At 42.2% G+C, this 19,470-nt stretch overlaps 1 protein-coding gene across 1 annotated transcript in view; it reads left to right on the top strand.

Annotated features, from left to right (window-relative positions):
- The window catches only part of Mnd1 (meiotic nuclear divisions 1), a 77,137-nt gene extending 71,265 nt beyond the window's left edge, over positions 1–5,872 (top strand). The window contains exon 9 of the mRNA XM_034500868.2: positions 4,003–5,872. The gene's annotated coding sequence lies outside the window, so the exon portion shown is untranslated. The remainder of the gene's footprint in view (positions 1–4,002) is intronic.
- The last annotated feature ends 13,598 nt before the right edge of the window (positions 5,873–19,470 follow it).

Raw genomic sequence — 19,470 nt, 5'->3', positions numbered from 1 at the left:
GCAGACTGCTGGCTTGTAGCCACATGCCACCATGGCCAGTGTTTTTGGTTTGCTTTTGTTTTTTGTTTTTGCTTTGTTTTGTTTTTTAAATGTGAATTCTGGGGATTGAACTCAGGCTTATGTACCAAGTGCATAGCCCAGCTGGCCTCAATTTATATAGTTGAGGGTGACCTTGAACTCTTGGTTCTCTTGCTTCAACCTCATAAATGTTGAGATTACAGGCATGTACCTCATGTCTAGTTCATGTGATATTTCCACCCTTCGTATGCAGTAGATACAAATAATCTAAAGAACAGTATTGGTAACAAAATGTAGGGAAATAACTAGGAAATGGTAAATTTTTAGTTTTATTACCCTTTCATAAATACAGTAAAGTCTATTACAGATTTTATACCTGATCTTTTTGATGGCTGTTTAAAAACCAGAACACTATGAGAATACCTGACCAGTTCTGTTAAGCTGTAAGAATACTTTAGGTTTCACTGTTGTGAAGAGCTGGAGACTAGGCCATTGGTTCAGGAGCACTCTAGGGGATTTGATAGTTTTAGGCTGCTTTTTTTGCCAAACTGAAGATGTCTGAGGTACAACTTGAGTTGGCCTGGAATCATGTTACAAGTGATCTAGGACCTAGCTCAACTGAATAAATCCTGCAGTCCTTGGGAATCTTGGTATCTTCAGTGAGTCCTGAAGCTTTAAAGTATTGGAGAGCTGATATCCACCTACCCAACCTCCTTCATATGTTATCTTGTATATCTATCTCTCAAATAGTATCTGTTCCAATTTTAAGAGATTCTAAAAGGAAAATAATTGTACAGAATACTTGTATTCTGACAAGTCTCATCATTGTCCCAGGTCAGATCACATCATTGAAATGACCTGTAGAGATTGGACAGGGGCCAAGGACTCTGTGCTAAATGAAGTGTATATGAGTTTCCCTCTGATGTTTGTTATGTCACTGGTAGTGTATAAGTTCTTGGTCTGCCTCCGGTGGATGCTACTACTCTTAACTTTATCATATATATCTTTAGGGAGCTAGAAAATAAATACAGCTGGCAGGCCCAGCAGAGGCACGAGTGCTTCTTAGCACAATGGTGGGAGCTGAGGCTGCTGAAGAATAACAAATGGTAGAGCCTTGTCTCCCAGCGATCCGGGCGCTCAATTCAGAGAGCAGCTTCCTAGATGTTTCTATGCCAGGAGGAGCTGCCCCACTTAGTGGATTATGCATAATATACTTACCCAAGACTGGCCTCTAAGAAAATGAGGACGATGTGACAAGAGGTCAGTCAGTCAGGTGCTGGACTCTTCTGGGGTACTGGAGGTTGAATTTCAGGGTGAACGTAAGTTGGTAAACTATCACCCTGAAAGGTAAATTCAAAGTTACACACATACCTTATTTTACTGTCTTTTGTACTTTTTAAGTTATAAATAAGAATGTAAAATGGAGATTATGAGTAGATTATAAAGCCAAAAATATTTGCTTTTTGACCTTTTACAGAAAAAAGTTTGCTTATTTCCAACAAAAGCTAAACCTTGGCAGCATGTAGACTAGATGTGATCTACAAAAATGGATTTAATTCACCCAACCATTCATTGTGTGTGTGTGTGTATGTGTGTGTGTGTGTATGTGTGTGTACAGAAGTCAATACCAAGTATCTTTCTCTGTCCCTATCTCCCTATGTGCCCTGTTTTTTAAAATTATTATATTTTATCTTTTTTTTTTACAGTCCAGTCATTATCCCCCTCCTCCCCGTCTGCCCTCTGACTGTTCCTCATCCCATACCCACCCCACCACACCCCCACTCCAACCCCACCAGACCTCTCCACTCCCTGGGGCCTCAAGTCTCTCTTTCACTGGGGCCAGACCAGGCAGTCCTCTGCCATATATGTGTCTGGGGCCTCATATCAGCTGGTGTATGCTGCCTGGTTGGTGGCTTAGTATCTGAGAGATCTTGAGGGTCCAGGTTAATTGAGACTGCTGGTCTTCCTATAGGGCCGCCCTCCTCCTCAGCTTCTTCCAGCTTTTCCCTAATTCAACCACAAGGGTCCCCAGTTTCTGTCCATTGGTTGGGTGAGTATCTGACTCTTTCAGCTGCTTGTTGGGCCTCTCATGGGCAGTCATGCTAGGCTCCTGTCCGTAAGCACACTACAGCATCAGTAACAGTGTCAGGCCTTGGAGCCTCTCCTTGAGCTGGATCCCAATTTGGGCCTCTCACTAGACCTCCTTTCCCTCAGTCTCTTCTCCATTTTTGTCTCTGCGGTTCTTTTAAACAGGAACAATTCTGGGTCAGAGTTTTCACTGTAGGGTGGCAACCCCATCCCTCCACTTAATGCCCTGTCTTTCTACTGGAGGTAGACTCTACAAGTTCCCTCTCCCGACTGTATGCCCTGTTTTTGTTTGTTTGTTTTCTTAAGACAGGGTCTCTTTACAGAACTTGGAGCTTACTGTTCATCTATTGGCTGGCCATTGACACTCCCACCCCGTCCCAGCCCTCTCCACCTGTCTCTGCCCCAAAGTGCTGAGGTTGCAGATACATGCTGGGAATCTGAACTTAGGTCCTCATGCATGCATAGCAGGTGCTCTAACACTGATCCACAGCCTCAGCCCCTATTTTATTTTAAATCAGTCGCTAACATATTCAGGCTACATGGTGTCTCATTAAAATTGAGACTTTTCAGCTTCTTTTGGAAACGGGATGATTAATAATACTACTGGCAGCAAACCAGGGGTGGAGAATGGCACTGACTCTAAGATTCTAAGGAAGAGAGTTCATTCCCCAGAGGAACACCACCAGCAGCACCCTCCCTGATCACAGTTCATTCTTCCCTAAGTCCAAAGTTGACAAATTTACTTGAAATTGAACATTAATTTCAAGTCCAGAAAGCTTCTTGACATTTCGCATTAAATTTGTAGATTAACTCAGAGCAACTCATCTAAGAAAAAAAGGATGTTTCTGTAGTCAAGTATTCTTTGGTGTTCTTCCAGTAATAGTAATTTTGTTGTTTTTCCCTTGTATTTTTATGGTCCTTAAGTGTATTTGGGGTATTTATTTTTTTTTCCATCTACGAGGAATTTTCTCTTGCATTTTATCCTGGCATTATTTACATGCTTAAAAGTGATTGGTTTTGCATATTAATCTAATTTTATTAGTTGTTGTGGTAATGAGGATTGAACCTGGGGGAGTTCAAATGCTAGCACGTAGAAGCTCCTCATCAGGCGCCTGTGTGTAAGTTTATGCTTGTTGCCCTAGTCCGTTATCTGTACATCCAAACTCAACCCTCTAGGTAATTTAGAAAGAAGATTTAGTTAGCTCATGGTACTAGAGTCTGGGAAGAGGCACAGTGCCAGCATCTGCTTGGTATTTGGTGAGGTATTCTCCGTCTCTTTCTCTCTGTTTCTCTCTCTGTCTCTCTTTTTTTTTCTCTGTGTCACTCTTTCTGTATCTTTATTTCTCTCTCTCTCTCTCCCTCTCCCTTTTCCCTCCTTTCTCTTCCCTTTCCTTCTCTCCTTCCTTCCCTCCTTCCCTCTCCTTTTTCTTCTTTGGGGTTTTTGCTTGTTTTGTTTGTTTGTTTGTTTGTTTGTTTTTCAGACAGTTTCACTATGTAGCTCTGGCTGTCCTGGAACTCACTATTTCAACCAGGCTAACCTTGAATGTATAGAGATCTACCTGCCTTCACCTCCCAAGTACTAGGATTTAAGGCATGCACCACTATGCCCAGCTCCAAGATAAGACCTTCCTCCTGCATATAGAGATATGAGTTCAGGTGCTGGTTTGATGCTATGTTCGTTGAGCAAAATGTGATGCTTGCAAGCATGGGTTCTTGGCCAGTTTTATAGTACCAGGTATTTCTTCTGTGGAATGGGCATTAAATCCAAACAAAGTGGTGGGTTACTCCCATAACATCTGTACCATTATTGCACCTATGGGCATAGTTTGCCAGCTTACTCAATTCACAGGGTTCACAGCTGGGTAAGATTGTAATGACTTTTTTTTCTCTAAGCAGCCTGCATAGCACCTTCCAGTACTATGAAGGCTGGCCATCGAGGAGGAAGCTTCCTGGTCAGTATCAAGTTGGTTTCTGCGACACGCTACCTCGCCGATAAGGAGCACATCACACTCAAGATTCTTCTGACAGCGTCTTTTATTGTTACAGCTCTTTTAGTTAGAAGGATGCAAGATGGAGAACAAAGGAAGGACCCCAAGCCCCAGAATGTACTGACTTATATACTATCAAAGAGACATGATCTGTCCTCATTGGCTTACAGACTGGGGTCTCATTTACATATCCACTGATAGTACTATCAGTGGGAAAATTCGCGCCTACGCGTGCGCACAGCTGCAGACACCAAGGCCAAGAAGAACCAGGAACAGGAAGCCAGCGCCATCTTATAATGGCGAACGTATAGCTACTTCAGCAAACGCAGCATGGCTCCTAACAGGTTTCTTCATGATTATAACCATAGAAGAACTTTTTGTTTATTTATGTTTTGAGTATTTTTAGACAGAATGCCTATTGAGTTTGTCAAAGGGTTTTCTTCCTCTCTGTCTGGAAAATGTTATGATCTTCTTAAATCCACTGAGGTAAAATGGTATTAATGTGTTTCTTATTGTATAACCATCCATATTTCCCTCGCAGAAAATTCTCTTGATTGCAGAGAGTTGTTGTCTTCATATGATGTTGAGTGTACTTACAATGTTCTTACGAAACATTTTTTTTATAAATTTAGTACTCATGTTTGCTTCCTAAAAAATATTTGGGTATTTTATCATTTCATGTGTTCCTAAACAGTTTGTGCAATATTGGGAACATTCTGTTCCTGTAGTATTCAACTATAATTCTGAAACAACGAAAACAAAAGTTAGTCACTCCATGTGTATCACTGATACTGTTTGTTCCACCGAGGATGTGGTAGATATCATCACAGGTGAGACCACAGTTTAATTCACTCACTTGCTCTCTACTGTGTCTCATGAAGACATAATGGAAATTTGTTGAGCCAAGATTGGTGGACATTTGGTTTTCATCTTATTTCAGACTATATTGAAAGAACATTTCTAAACATATCTCTTGGCACATCTGTGGGAGTTCTGAGAATGAATTCCTTGACCAAAAAAAATTCTTACTCATGAAGAATTAATCTTCTAAAAGGAGCAGGAGACAGGCAGGGCGGAGTGGAGGTCTAGAGAAGAGGAAGGGCATGACTTCAGGCCTTGACCATCTCCACAGAAAAGCCATCTACAAGTAGTTGATCTCTAAGAAATTGTTTTGTTTATTTAAAAGATTTTTTTTAAAGTCAGCTGGGACTCTTATTGTGGACAATTTTGTATTTAGTTAGGTTTCATTAGTGGAAAAGTAAACATATGATTTTCCATGGTCACTAGGCTGAAGATTGGTGCTCGGAATTTAAAGCCCAAGTACTTTCTGAAAACACTCTCAAGTCACTTCTTCGCACCATGGAGACTGCATTTGATGCAGAAAGCCTGAGTTACTTTGGAAGCCTGGACTTGGAAGGCATCGTGTTTCTCATAACATTTTGAAAAGTAGCTAAGGGAACTTTTAAGTCATTTAAATCGAACAGATGTACATTTTTTGGTTCAGTTGTGGTTGTTAGCATTGTTTAAATAACCTGCCTTTTGCCTGTGTTTGTTTCCAAGGCTGGATGAGCTCTGGAGACCCACATCTGACTGGTTTGACCTTGCTCAGTGAATTTCCATCACTGCTATTAGTTTAATTCTTAGGTCAACTGGAACAAAATATTCTGCTTTTGCAAATACTTCAATAAAGTTAATTTGAAATGGGATTGAAATGGCCCATTTCATTCTTTTTAACAAACAAAAAAAGGCATATAAAATAATAGTAGTGTTTTCCTTAATGAATCCAGAAGAGGAGCTTCTTTTTTGGAACTGTGTCAATATTTCATGCAGTATGACTTTAGGGAATACAGTGTCTACATATCACAATTCTTTTGCTTAACCATGATCAAGTGTCTGAGGAGGTGCTTCAGCTTTTCTAGCAGATGGACATCAGCAGTGACAGTGATCATATGCGCAGTGTTAAGTGTATTATAAGATTCTCTTAGAAATAAGACGAGGGACTGGAGAGATGTCTCAGTAGTTAATGCTCTTCCAGAGGTCCTGAGTTCAACTCCCAGCAACCACATGGTGGCTCACAACCATCTGTAATGGGATCTGATGCACTCTTCTGGTGTGTCTGAAGACAGCTACAGTGTACTCATATAAAATAAATAAATAAACCTTTAAAAAATGAAATCAGACTAGAACATTAGAACCAAATATAATCTGAAAGACAGACGGCTTTCCCACTGTTTGGCAGAAGCTCCCCAAGACCATGTTGATTTTCATCCCTTTCGGCCCTGTAGGCCCGGAGCACCTCACCCAGTATTTGACATGAAAGGGTTACATGCTAATCTGCAGCCTCAAATGGCCTCTCACAGCTGCTATCAGCAATTGTACTGTAACTTATAACTGGCCTGATTCCAGCAGACTATCAGGCAGCTGTTATTGTTGAGGCAGTTTTTCCCTTCAGTCTTTTCAACTGTGTCAAATGGTTGCCACTCAGGCCTCCTCCTCACTCAACGACACTTTACTTGATTTGCCCTAGTAGTATTTTGTGTTTTGCTTTAATCTGAGCCTTTCCTGCACAGTTGGACTTCTCAATCTCACCACCGTCCTTTTCATCCCACTTCTATTCTAGACCAGACTCCACTGTTGCTGATGACAGACCTGCTGGGTGCTAGCAGGATGCTTCAGCATCTCTTCCCAGTGTCTGATTCCTGTGTTGCCTGATATTTTTCTTGACACATCTCCACATTGTTTCATTACACTTAATTTTCCAAATAAGAAAAATGCCATCTCTTCCCTTATTGTCCTGTTACTTTAAGGATCAGTGAAGTTGTTCAGGACATTTCTTGCACGTTACCCACATATATTTGATGCTTTTCTCCACTATTCAGAATGTTTGGCATTTACTGGCTCATCTTTGTAAAACTTGGTTTAGATACTGGTGATGCAAATGTAAACGAGCAGGTTCAAAGGTAGTATGAAGTATTGTGGCAAGATATAAGATCACACTGTTAACCCCGAGGTTGTGATAGTTACTGAAAAACAAACCTGGTTCTAGTTGTGGTCTGGCTCAGCCCCTTAGCACACACCTTTACTGGCTAGAATACAGACACGCCCTTAGTACACACCTTTAATCTCAAACAATAAAGGTAAAGTTAGTTTGTAGAATGAAGCACCCATGTGTGAAAGTGACATCTAATGGAGTGGCAGACAAAGTGACGAATCAGAGAAAGAGTTGACAGAACAGAATATGCCTGACTCTCAGGAGAAGAGAGAACAGACAGGCAACATAAGAGGGAGCAGTGCAAAGGGAGAGAGGAGGTAGTTTCACTTGGACAGTTATAGGGACAGGTTGAAGAGAGAGCAAGCTAAACAGGTAAAGACGGAATGAGCCAAAGAATGAGAAGGAGCCAGAAGAATAGAACAGATTGCCAGAGTTAGTATGAGGCCAAGCAGAGCAATCAGTCAGAGGCTGAGAAAGAAGCCCATTTCAATCAGTCAGCTTGAAGAGGACTTTGAGCCAGAACAGCTGAACTGAACCAGCCAGCCACAGTTGAGAAAGAACTAGAAAGTGTGAGCTTATTCAGCAGTAAGTCTCAAAGGCTGAAAATATTCTAGACCTAGTAAGATTGTTAGGACTCTAGAAGTTTCCAGGACTAGGCCAAGGTTAGCAGAAGGAGACAGTAAGCCTCAGAGAGGACAATTACATCAGGCGAATAATAGTTACTATAACAAAGTATATAAAGGGCTTTGGCGATGGCTCAGTCACCTCCTTTCAAGCCTGCTGACCTGAGTGTGATCCCTAGGATTCCCAGGGTAGAAGGAGAGAACCAACTCCTGAAAGTTGTTCTGGCATGTACACTTTGACATGTATGTGCCCACACATATATATGCACAAATGTTTTTTTTTTTTTTTTTTTAAGATTAAAGTATGAAGGAAGCCTAGGGGAACTTGTTACAGCATTGTTGGGTGGGAGCAAAACTCACAAAGCTAGACTCATTTTAAGGGTCTGGATCTATAGCTACAGCACCAACTCTGAGTGAGTGCATTTTTGGAAGTTACTGGACCCCAGGACTTGATACTTATTTAGAAAAGCCATAACCTTTAGTTTTATTGCATTTATTTTTAAATTTTATATGTTTACTATATGTTATTTTCCCTCTTCACCCCCTCTCATGTCTCATCTCTTTCTTAAATTTAAGGCACTATTTTAAAAAATTATTGTGTGTTGATACGTATTATATATATATATATATATATATATATATATATATATATATATGCCCCTCTCCATATGAATATAGATATAATTATAAATATAGTAACTTTAGACAAATATAAAATAGTACAATCCCTATGAGTTTTTCATTCACCCTTAGTGTTATTTATTCCTCTCCTCCTCTTCCTCTGTATTGTCCGAATCCACTCCCAGTTAAATTCTCCTCCAATTTTCCATTTCCCCTTCATATAACCTGCTTTTTATTTCCCAAACCCACCATCCCAACAGTCCCTTTAGTCTTCCCTGGTTTCTGTAGTTACTCTATGTTGTACACTCACGTCTGAGGATTTGGAGCTGGGAGCCCCAGGAGAGAAAGCCTGTGACGTTGGTCTTTCTAGATGTAGGTTTCCTCATCCAGTGTGACAGTTACTGGGTGCATCCATTAACCTGAAGTTTTCAAGATTTCATTTTTCTTTTAGCTGAATAGTATTTCATAGTATATATGTGCTATATTTTCATTACCAACTGAAGAACATTTAAGTTATTTCTATTTCCTAGCTATTGTGAACAGATCAGCAGTGACCCAGCTGAGCAGGTGTCCATGCAGGTGGATGTTGAGGCCTTGGAGTATATGATAAGGAGTGATATAGCTGGGTCATATGGTAGACTTAACTTAGATTTTTAAGAATTTTCCACACTGACTTCCAGAGTGTCTCCACCAGTTTGCAATTCTACCAAAGTGAATAAGTGTTCTCCTTTCCCCACATACTCACCAGAACTTATTGTAGAAGCTACACCTTTTAAACAAGTGTAATAATCTTAAATAACAAAATTGATACACATAAAGTAAGTTATTATTGCTCAAAATGTCTTCAGGCCATATAGTGTATCTTAATACAAGGAAATCAAATATATGCATGGTTATAACTACTAGTCTATCAACAGGAGAGGCTGATGGGGAGAGATTCCCCTTCCCTGTGGACACATTATTTGAAAGCAGAAATTCTAGAGGTGCTTGCTCCTTCTGATCCCAGCTTTCCCCTGTCCCCATTCTCTGCAGTGCTGAGCAGTTAAATTAGTTGTGTCTCTTCTTAGGGCATTGTTAGTATACCAGTGTTGCTTCCTGAGCCCTCTGCAGGCAGACCTTTTGAAGGTCACCCATTTAAAGTTTACTCCAGTCCAGTCTATTCCGAGGGGACTTCTACAGTAGTGCATGCTCACATGACCTGCCTGAAGCTGTCACCTAGTAGTTGTCATCCTTAAATTGGCTTTCCCTGTTCTGTTGGAATGTCTTGTAGCCATTAGGTTTCTAGAACCTTATCCTTGCATTGTCTGTATAGATGGCCTCTGTGGTCTTTTGCTCGATTGCTGGTATGATTAGAGCTATTGAACAGAGAATTGCACAGTGAGCGGTTGGAGATGCTCCGCTACTCCCTGGAACATGGTCCTCACACCTGAAACAAGTGGAGCTGGAGTAGAAGTTGAGTAGATCTCAGTCCTAGCTCTAAGTGTGAGTTTAGGTAAATTACTTAACACCCCCAAGCCTTCATGTTCCCCTTTTAAAGGCCTGTAAAAATGGTTTAGGAGATGTTCAGAGTATTTGCAGAGTTAGACAAAATAATGTGGACAGTGTTCTCTAGCACAGAGAATGCACTCAGCAGAGAACAGTCACACAGCAGATTCTTGCCAGAGATAAAGAAATCCCCACCAGTAAAAAAATACTATAGCTGGAGTGACTGTCATGGCTGCCCTCGGGGCCAAACTCCACCCAGGCTCCCTATACTCCTGCCAACCTCAGCACTCCTTCTTTTGGAATTCAGGCCAATAGAAGAGGGTTCCAGAACTTGGAACTTGGAAGTTGAAAACAATTTTCTTACAGAAAGGCATTGTTCTACTTTCATAAAATTTATAAAGTTTATTGTGTTACCTTTATAAAATTATTTACGGGCTCCTTTGGGCATATCTGGCAATCAAAGCCACCATGTCTAAAATTGTTTCTATGGGAAACTATGTTCCCAGCTCCTAACAACAGACGTAGAAATGAACTATTGGAATGTGTCTTATTTGGGGACAGTCTGTAGGTCACCATTTGTAGGTCAGCATTTGTGACTCATTGTCAGTGAAAGAGAAGTGGTATTTATTACACTGTTTCTGAAAACTACAGCACGTATATTTCTTGATGAGGTCATCAAGGGTCTAAAGTTATTTAAAGTAGCAACCATGTAAACCTATCACATTGTGTTGATATCTGGAATCTCATAGTCCAGCTATTAACCCAGCAAGTAAGATGCACTTACTATTTGGTCTTTAGACATCTTCAGAATTTACTATTTTTAAGGGAGGCAGAGCTTTGTGCCTTTGCATGCTCCTCTGTGGTTATATAACTGGGAGCTGAAACTGTCCTCCCTCCCCTTCCCCTGCTGGGAGACTTCTCTGCCCATGTTTGGTAACTGTTCCACAGCAGATTCTGAAACTGAATCAAGCCAGCAGAACCCTTATTCGGACGGGTTGAAAGCTGCACAGCTCAGGACCTAAGATGTAAGAACTCCTATGTGTGGGCAGGGGCTGTAGCTTAGCAGTGGGATGCTTGACCAGCATGTGTGAGGTCCTGGGCTCAATCTCCAGCCCTGCAAGAGGAGCAAATAACTTCTCCTGTGCAATGAATCTGTGGATCAGGGTTGATTTTTAAAAGCCAGGTACTCACAAAATAATCACATTATTCTTTGTCATTATAAATTATTATTCATTAGCTTCAAATACAGTTGGGAGGAAAGGCTGAGGTGGTTCTGGAACAGGGCTGATAGTGCTAGGAAAGCTGTCGATCGAGGTCCCGTGAGGAGGTCGTCTGAGGACCTCTCGATTTCCTGGTTCAAGATGTAAGTGTGGGGAGAAAGCTGGTTCTCCCTTTCATTCTTTGTTCAGTGAGCAGTATTGACAATCAAGTTCTCATAAAGAGTATGGTTTACTTTGGAAGACACTGAACAAACACCCTAAGTAGCAATTGTAACAGGCGCCATGGCCCCTAATGCAGGATCCTAGAAAGGACAGGCCTACTTGAGGCCTGTGGCTTGCAGTGGCCGTTGGGGACATTTAACTTGCAACCTAATACAGACATGGGATGAGCATGTATGAAGACTCTCGTGGGGAAAAAAAAACAAAACTGGCTGTGGTAGAATAAGAAAGTCAGAGCCCTGTGCCAAGGGAGGACTAGAGTGGTACATCTCTCAAAATGTATGGGAACTTTAATAGGTTTTCATCTTTGGCGATAAGACAAAGTCCATGATCTGGGGCTGGGGATTTGATTGATAGAGTGCTTGACTTCTTTGCATATATGAAGACCCCAGTTCAGTTCCTATTACCAAAAAGAGCTGGGCATGATGATACATGCCTGAAATATCAGCACCAGGGACATGGACACATGACCAAAGGATCAAGGTCATCATCAGTTGTATAGCTACTCTGGAGAGATCAGTCTGTGCTATATGAAACATGTCTTGGGGGAGGGGCGAAAGAGAATGGGGGAGGGAGAGAGGCAGGGGAGGGAGGGGAAGAGAGAGGAGGAGAGGAGCACAGAGACACAGAGGGGTTAAGTAAAAGAATGAACATTTTCAGGTTTGTATTAAAAGTCACTCTGTGATATAGAATAGTTGTCACTAAACTTTGTAAACCATCTGCCTTTATTAACAAAATATTTTATGTGATAGGGATGCATCTTAGTGCCTACCTACCATCCATGATGCTCTGGATTCAATCTTGAGCACTCCATAAACTAGGTGTGGTGTCATGTGTCTGTAATTCCAGAACTTGGGCAAGTGAGACCTATAACATTTGATTGTGGTAGATATGCAGTCCTCACAACTCCTCCCTTTCCCACTGGTTCATGTGGTGGTCCTTCCTTTGGTTGGTTTGTATAAGTGTTTGAGTCTGTTTCTCAGAGGCAGCACTAAAAGTTATGCTAGGAACTGATGTACACACGCACACTTGCAGAATGAGAGGTGTTCCCCCAACCTGCTGGTTGCAGGTATCTCGCACATTTCCAAAGAACTACTGGGTAGTTCCTCATGGAATAAGTCCTTGGCACAGTACTCCTCACTCTGTAAATGTCAGCTATTGCTGTTATTTTTAAATCCTATTTATTTATTTATTTATTTTAAAAACAAGCTACCACTTTTGGTGCTGTGATGAGTTCAAACAGATAGTGCATGTAAAGTTTATATGAACTAAGTTCACATATGAATATACATCCATATCTCCAAAGCAAATTTCTTTCCAAAGTGCTAGGAGTCAACCAGTGAATGAGATGCCCAGGGCTATCACAGCCATAGTCCTGGGCATCTTTAAAAGTTGGCTAGAAAGACAGAATCGGCAGTAATAGTCAGAATGGAAACAGGTGATTGTTGACTCACTCAGCAAAATCCAGACCAATCCAAAACCCAAACTAAAACCAAGTTATGTATTCCCTGTCACTGTTGGTAATTAACTTCTGCTTCACTTTCTTGGTCATAAAAATTGGAAAGCAAGCCCCAGACTTGAGCCTGGCTGGGGATCCAGTGCTATGTGAGGATTCTTCTTATTCTTCCTTCCTTCCTTCCTTCCTTCCTTCCTTCCTTCCTTCCTTCCTTCCTTCCTTCCTTCCTTTCTTCCCCCCTTCCTTCCTTCCCTCACTTCTCCTTCCCTCCCTCTCTCCCTCCCTTCCTCCTTCCCTTCTTCCCTTTCTTTCTTTTTTCCTTTCTTCCTTGCTTTCTTTCAGTTGGAGGATTATAATCTGTAAAGTTAAATGCTATTTTTTTTTTTTCTAGAAAACAGTCTTTGTAACTCTTGACCTAGTCCTAGAGAAATACAGGGGCTTATGTGTACAGGTTTTTATAAAGGCTTGGTAGTTATGTTGCTCAGAAGGGAGATTTTCCTTAGTCAGATGCCTCAAGGTCATTTGTAATATCACATTCACCCTTGTGTTCAAAAACTCCCACTGACTGCATGGCCTGCAGTCAGATCCCTGCTCTCACTGTTCAGGTGTGGCCCTGCTCAGTGCTGGAGGTAAGCAGAGGTGCCTGGACTTGTTCTCAAGTCAGCTCTAGAGAGGGCAGTCAGTGCTCACCAGAGGCAGCTAAGGGATTTATTTAAGGACAGTGGGGAGGGACTGAAGAAAGGACTCAGTAGATCAGAGCACTTGGTGCTCTTGTAGAGGACCCGGGTTTGGCTCCCAGCTCCTGAATGGCAACTGAAACCGACAGAACCTCTTGCTCCTGAGGATCCAGTGCTCTTTTTCAACCTCTCTGAGCACTGCATGCATGTGGCACACATGTAGATATGCACGACGACATCTATGCATATAAAAATTTTTAAAGTGTATTTTAAAAACAAAGACAAGGAGAGGACTCAGTCCACATAGTTTTCTTCATTGTGACAAATGCCATGACTGAAAAAATGTCTCTCAAGGGAAGTTAAGGCGTTGCTTACTCCTTCTTCTTGTGCTCAGCCAGCTTTCTTATACAACCCAGCACCACCTGCCTAGGGATGGTACTGCCCATAGTGGGTTGGACCCTCCCACATCAATCACAAATCAAGACAGTGCCACACAGACATGCCCATAGGCCAGTCTGATGGAGGCAGTGCTTCCAGACAGAAGGAAGAAGTTGTTCCTTCTTCCCAGGTGGGTCAAGTTGACAAGATCATACTAGTCAAAAACACTAGTCCCTGACCAGAATGGATGATTCCCTTGCTGTTTGAAACCCTGAGGCTAAATGAGGAAAGAGGGAAATTGGGGGTGCTAAAAGTTTAAGGTAAGCTGCTGTGCACTGCTTATCAAAAGGCAAGGTACTTCACCATCTCTAGACAAATGCTACAAGGCAGGAGTGCCGGGACAGGGGACTGTAGATTGTGTTGTTGGCAAGGATTCCCATGACCCAGAATTGGCCCCAAAGCATCCAAGAGTTGCTAGACCCGAGTGGACATCTTTATAGCAGGTGATTGTGAGCAGACAGAGGATCATACACCATGCTCCTCGATATCATTGTACAAGTCCCCAGAGTTGTACCATACCATGGGAAAAGCAAATAGGGAGACCCTCAAAAATAAGCTGAAATTTAAAAACAAACAAACAAACAAAAAAACCCTGTGGTTAAGTCTCCCGATCTGGGACTTTAAATGGGAAATAAGATGATGTTGAAAATAGGCTTATGTTCTTTGACAAAAGTAACTTTGTAGACTGATGACAAGGAGATTGTTTCTGTATGAAATATAGAAATAAAGTTTCCATGACCAGGCCACTGTGCACACTGGGATGTGTGTGCTGAGGTTTCATCACACCAGAGCTTCAGAATGAAAATCCGAAGAGATGATTTTAACTGCAAAGGGCAGAGTCCCCTGAACAATCAACCGAGGTGGCATCTGAAGCTGGTAGAAGATGGGATTGCTTTTTTATTTTTGTTTTTTTTAAGATTGTTTTGTTTCTGGTGCAAAACATGGAACCCAGGACAAGACCTCCACTCCTAGCCCATTGACTGAACTTGTTGATGATAGTGGGCTTATTTTTAACATTATTTTATTTTTTTTAATTATGTGTATGGGGGTACAGGGTCTGTGAACACAGGAACCCTGGGATGCTAGAAGAGGACATTAGAGGACATCCTGAGGCTGAAGTTACAGCTACTTGTGAGCCACCCAGCATGGGTGCTGGGTTCTGAACTCTGATCTTCTATAAGAGCACAGGCCCTCTGAAAGGATGAACTGTTTCCCCAGTGTGTTTGCTTCTTTGGTTTTTTGGAAATGGGCTTTTGTTATGTGTCTCCAGCTGGATATTTGCTCTGTAGTCCAGGCTGGCCTGGAACCTACAGTAATCCTGCCTCCTTCTAGCTCTGAGGTACAGAGATTACAAGTCTGTACCACCATGCCCTATATGATTGCAGTTGTAAAGTCTTCAGAGGCAGCTTACCCAATGCATGGGCTGTGGCTCACAGCCCCAGTGAGAGCTAAAGTTGTCCCCATGGACTTTTCTTTGAGAAGCCAGAGGTAGCAGTGAACAAGTGACATCACCCAGAGGGTGGTCACCCTTGAGGTTGACACCCCCACCCCAAGGTCTGCATTATGCAGTTGTACCAAAGACTGTGAAGGTAAAACTCCACACTGGGAGTAGAGAGTAGAGCTATATGGTACAAAGACAGCCTGCCAGCACCCTGTGGGAAATGAGTCTCACAGAGAAACTGGCATGAGCAGGAGATGGGGAAGAACTCAGAAATGTTGGGAGATGAGGGAGGGACAAAAGCAGGCCAAGGAGAGGAAGAGGAGAAAGTATTAGCAGCACTTGGGGATTTCTGATGCCAGAGGAAGTAAAAGCCACAGAAGCAGAAAGAGGAACTCGGGCTTCAGAAGTGTCCTCTTCAATCTCCCTCCCCTGAGAAGCAGCCATACTAGGGGAAAAAATGAAAGGAAATGTCCTGTTTGTACCGTAGAGTTGATTCTGCGGCAGGATGCAATGCTCTGCTTAATAGAACATTGCCTAGGTTGGAATGGGAAGTTCCTAGTCAGAAATGCGGTGCTTTGGTGTTCACAAGGGGCCTGAGCCTCCTTAGTTTTGGAGCTCATACTTGAAACAAGGGGTGGGCAGGCCTGAAAACCTTTTGTGTCATGTTCATGGGGGAAAGGGAGGGAAGCAATATTAAAACTAAGTCTTCTAAGAAGTTATTGTATCAAGAACTTAATTCATGTTCCAGTCATAAGAATAAAGGGTGCACCTCTACCTGCAGCTGGCAGCTTGTAGACTGTAGGTAGCACATGAGAAAGCCACTGTCACGTTGCCAGCTGCTCTTTAAAAGACAGTTACTAAGAGCTAATGCAGTGTTGTGAGCCGTGCCCCGTTTGCAAAACCAGGCATAGGTTACCACCGTGTTAAAGTATGTACACTGAGCCAGCATGAGAAGTGTCATCAGCCAAGACTTGATGCCTTTTTAAATGTCTTAAATTATGGTGAAATATACATAATGTGAAATATGTCAACTTGACTGTCCTAGGGTACAGCTCGATGGCATCAGGTATATTCACTGGCACCATCCAATCTTCAGAAACATTCTCATCCTCTCCAGCTGAAACTTTTGTGCTCATTAAAAATCGCTCGCAGGGCCTGGAGTGGTGGCTTAGTAGTTAATAGCACTTGCTGCTCTTCCAGAGGACAGGGATTCAAGTTCCTACCACCTACATGATAGTTCAGTTACTTTAACATTCTTAACTGCAGTTCCATTAGACCCAGTGCCCTCTTCTGACCTCTGTGGGCACCAGACACATATGCAGTACTCATATATACATGTAAGCAAAACCCTCATGCGCATAAAATAATGTGTAAGCAGTAAAATTAAGAAAAGCTAGCCACTAGCTTCCGGCAGCTGCTGGCAATGACCTTTCTACTCTATCTGTTAATTAACTAAGTTCCTTCCATAAATGGCATCACGTAATGTTTTAATTTCTTTTAATTTAACATACGGATCACCTATGCTGAAACACATGTCAACATTTCCATTTTTAAGGCAGAATGAGACTGTACTTTTTGAGGGAAATCCATGGTATAAAAATCTTTCTTTTAAAAATGATCCATCTCACAGTTGCCCCTCCCTAGGCAGGTGGGAGACTGAAGAGGCTGAGACAGTGTTTTGTAGACACAGCAAGGCAGTGCACATACCTTCTCACAGTGTGTGGCAGTCTGGTACAGGCTGCAAACCCAAGCCAGACAAGATTCCAATACAGAGAGGTGGCATGGGCACAGAGCCCACCCCTACTTGAGGAGCTATTGGCAATTGGAGGTTGCTGGGAAGGAGAGAGTCTTTTGTTTTTGTTTTTGTTTTTTTGTTTTTTTGTTTTTTTTGTTTTTCGAGACAGGGTTTCTCTGTGTAGCCCTGGCTGTCCTGGAACTCACTCTGTAGACCATGCTGGCCTCAAACTCAGAAATCCACCTGCCTCTGCCTCCCAAGTGCTGGGATTACAGGCGTGCGCCACCACTGCCCGGCGTCTTTTGTTTTTTTAAAGGTGAGGCCCTTGGTAGGTCATGCTCTAGTGGACGAGTGCACCCCTAGGGTATGTGGGTTGCAGAAATAGGAGTTCATGAGTTTTGTTGTTTCAGAAAGAAGATACAGAGTTGGGTGGGTAGGTCGGGGGGATCTGAGATGAGTTGTGGGAGTGAGTAGGATTCAAGTACACTGTATGAAATTTTCAAAGAGTTAATTAAAAGTTTATGCCTCTGTGTGCTGGTTCATATCTTATCAAAGCTCTCAGGTGATTGCTGTGAGTTCAAGGCCAGCCTGTTCAATAGTTTGAGACTCTAAGTTTAAAAAAAAATATTTTTAAAACTCAAAACGTGTGTCTTCACATTAGGTTTTAAGTTGGCGGAGCAGTGAGCAGGTATGCTGGGCTTCACAAACTTGCAAAGGAGGCTGGCAGCCTCCTTTCGGCTGCAGCTGCTCCTAGCCCTCGGTTATTCTTTCGGTTGGGCCATTTTCCTGGTTTTTATTTTTGTTTTATTGTTGTTTGAGATGAAACTTCAAGGTACTGGCCAAGTTAGTTTTCAGTTTCCAGAGCTCGAGCCATCTGTCTGCCTGGGCCAGCCTTCTGAGTACCTGGAGCTGCAGGCATGTGTGACTGTACCTGGCTAGGGAGTTCTTTTAATCTTAGTGACAAGATGCTAAATCCAGACGATTTTGCTGGTGAGGTGAGATACCTTTGTCTTGCCTGTCCAACAATATGGTTATTGAATGAAATTCTGTGTGGAGTAGTCAAGAGATAGTTATTGGTCACCAGTGTGTGCCTATGACTCTGCTTCTCACTTCCAGTCTGAAAGATGTCTTCTAAGGCTCAGAGTGCCACTTGGTTGTGGCATGGTTGTCTAGTACACCCAAGGACCTGGGCTCCATCCCCAGCATTCTGTCCTGAGGGAGAAAACACAAGTTCTACAATCTCCATTTCTCTTCTTAGTAGCCCTTTGCTTTTAAGGGAAATCAAGAATAGTACCAGAGATTTACAAAAGCAGGGGGATATTAGGTTTTAGGTGCTTTGAAATGTTTTCTACAAATGCCATTACTTAACATTTGGTAATGGGTTGGCTGTAGCTTGTCTTTCATGATGTGAGTGTGTGTGTATGTCTCTCTCTCTCTCTCATGTGTGTGTCTGTCTGTCTCTCTCACTTGTCTCATGTGTGTGTCTGTCTGTCTCTCTCACTTGTGTGTGTGAGTGTCTGTGTGTGTGTGTTTGTAACTTTTTTTATCTTAGCAACTTGGAAGGCTGAGACCTGTGGCTTGTGAGTTTAAGATCAGCCTGAGTTACATAACACTATGCCTTAAAAAAAAAAATACTATGGGACTTCAGACACGGCTTGGTGACTTAAGATTGAGTACTGTTCTTGTAAGAGGACCTGAGTTGGGTTCCACATAGAGTGTCTCCCAACCAGTTGTGACTCTAGCTCCAGGAGATCCAGAACCCTCTTCTGGCCTCTGTGGGCATATGCACTTATTTATACATACACATATGCATGTATACATGCTTAATGTCTATATAATGTATTTATGTATATATAATATGTATCTATGTATCTGAAAGTATAGCTCAATGGTAGAACATATACTTAAGATAGGATAGGTCCTATCTTAGGTCTTCAGTATAAAGACAATATAAAAATATTTACTGTCTGCAGGAAGGCTGCTGGTGGTAAAAGCACATTTTTTTTTTGTTACTGTTATTTCAAATTATCTTAATGGTCACAGAGATTCCCTTCTACTTTTTATATGTCTTATTGAAAGGATGGTGCTTAGGATCCCTTTAGTCACAAACTTCACTTTGATATTGACAGCACATCCATACCTGTGTGTGTGTGTGTGTGTGTGTGTGTGTGTGTGTGTGTGTGTGTGTAGTCACCAGTTCTCTGCTCCTCTGTGGTCTCTTACCCTCAGAACCGTGGTTAGGTTGATCCTGCACTTCCGTTCCGCTAAGTGGTTTCTGTGCTGCTGTGAAGAGCTGCCTTCGCCCACACAGTTGCTGCGGGAGTTCTCACGGGTTTTCTGTCAACCCACCCCAAGTTATTTATATCACTTTAGCTTTGAAATCTGGTAGTTGCGTCTGTAAACTACTTAAAACAAAACTCACCCAGGGTTTCCCAGAAGAGGCTCTGGATAAGAGACACCAGTGTGAGA

The sequence above is a fragment of the Arvicanthis niloticus genome, chromosome 4 (genome assembly GCF_011762505.2).
Source record: "Arvicanthis niloticus isolate mArvNil1 chromosome 4, mArvNil1.pat.X, whole genome shotgun sequence".
Lineage (NCBI taxonomy): Eukaryota > Metazoa > Chordata > Mammalia > Rodentia > Muridae > Arvicanthis > Arvicanthis niloticus.
The sequence above is the reverse complement of the archived record's forward strand: the minus strand, read 5'-3'. Positions and strand labels throughout refer to the sequence as shown.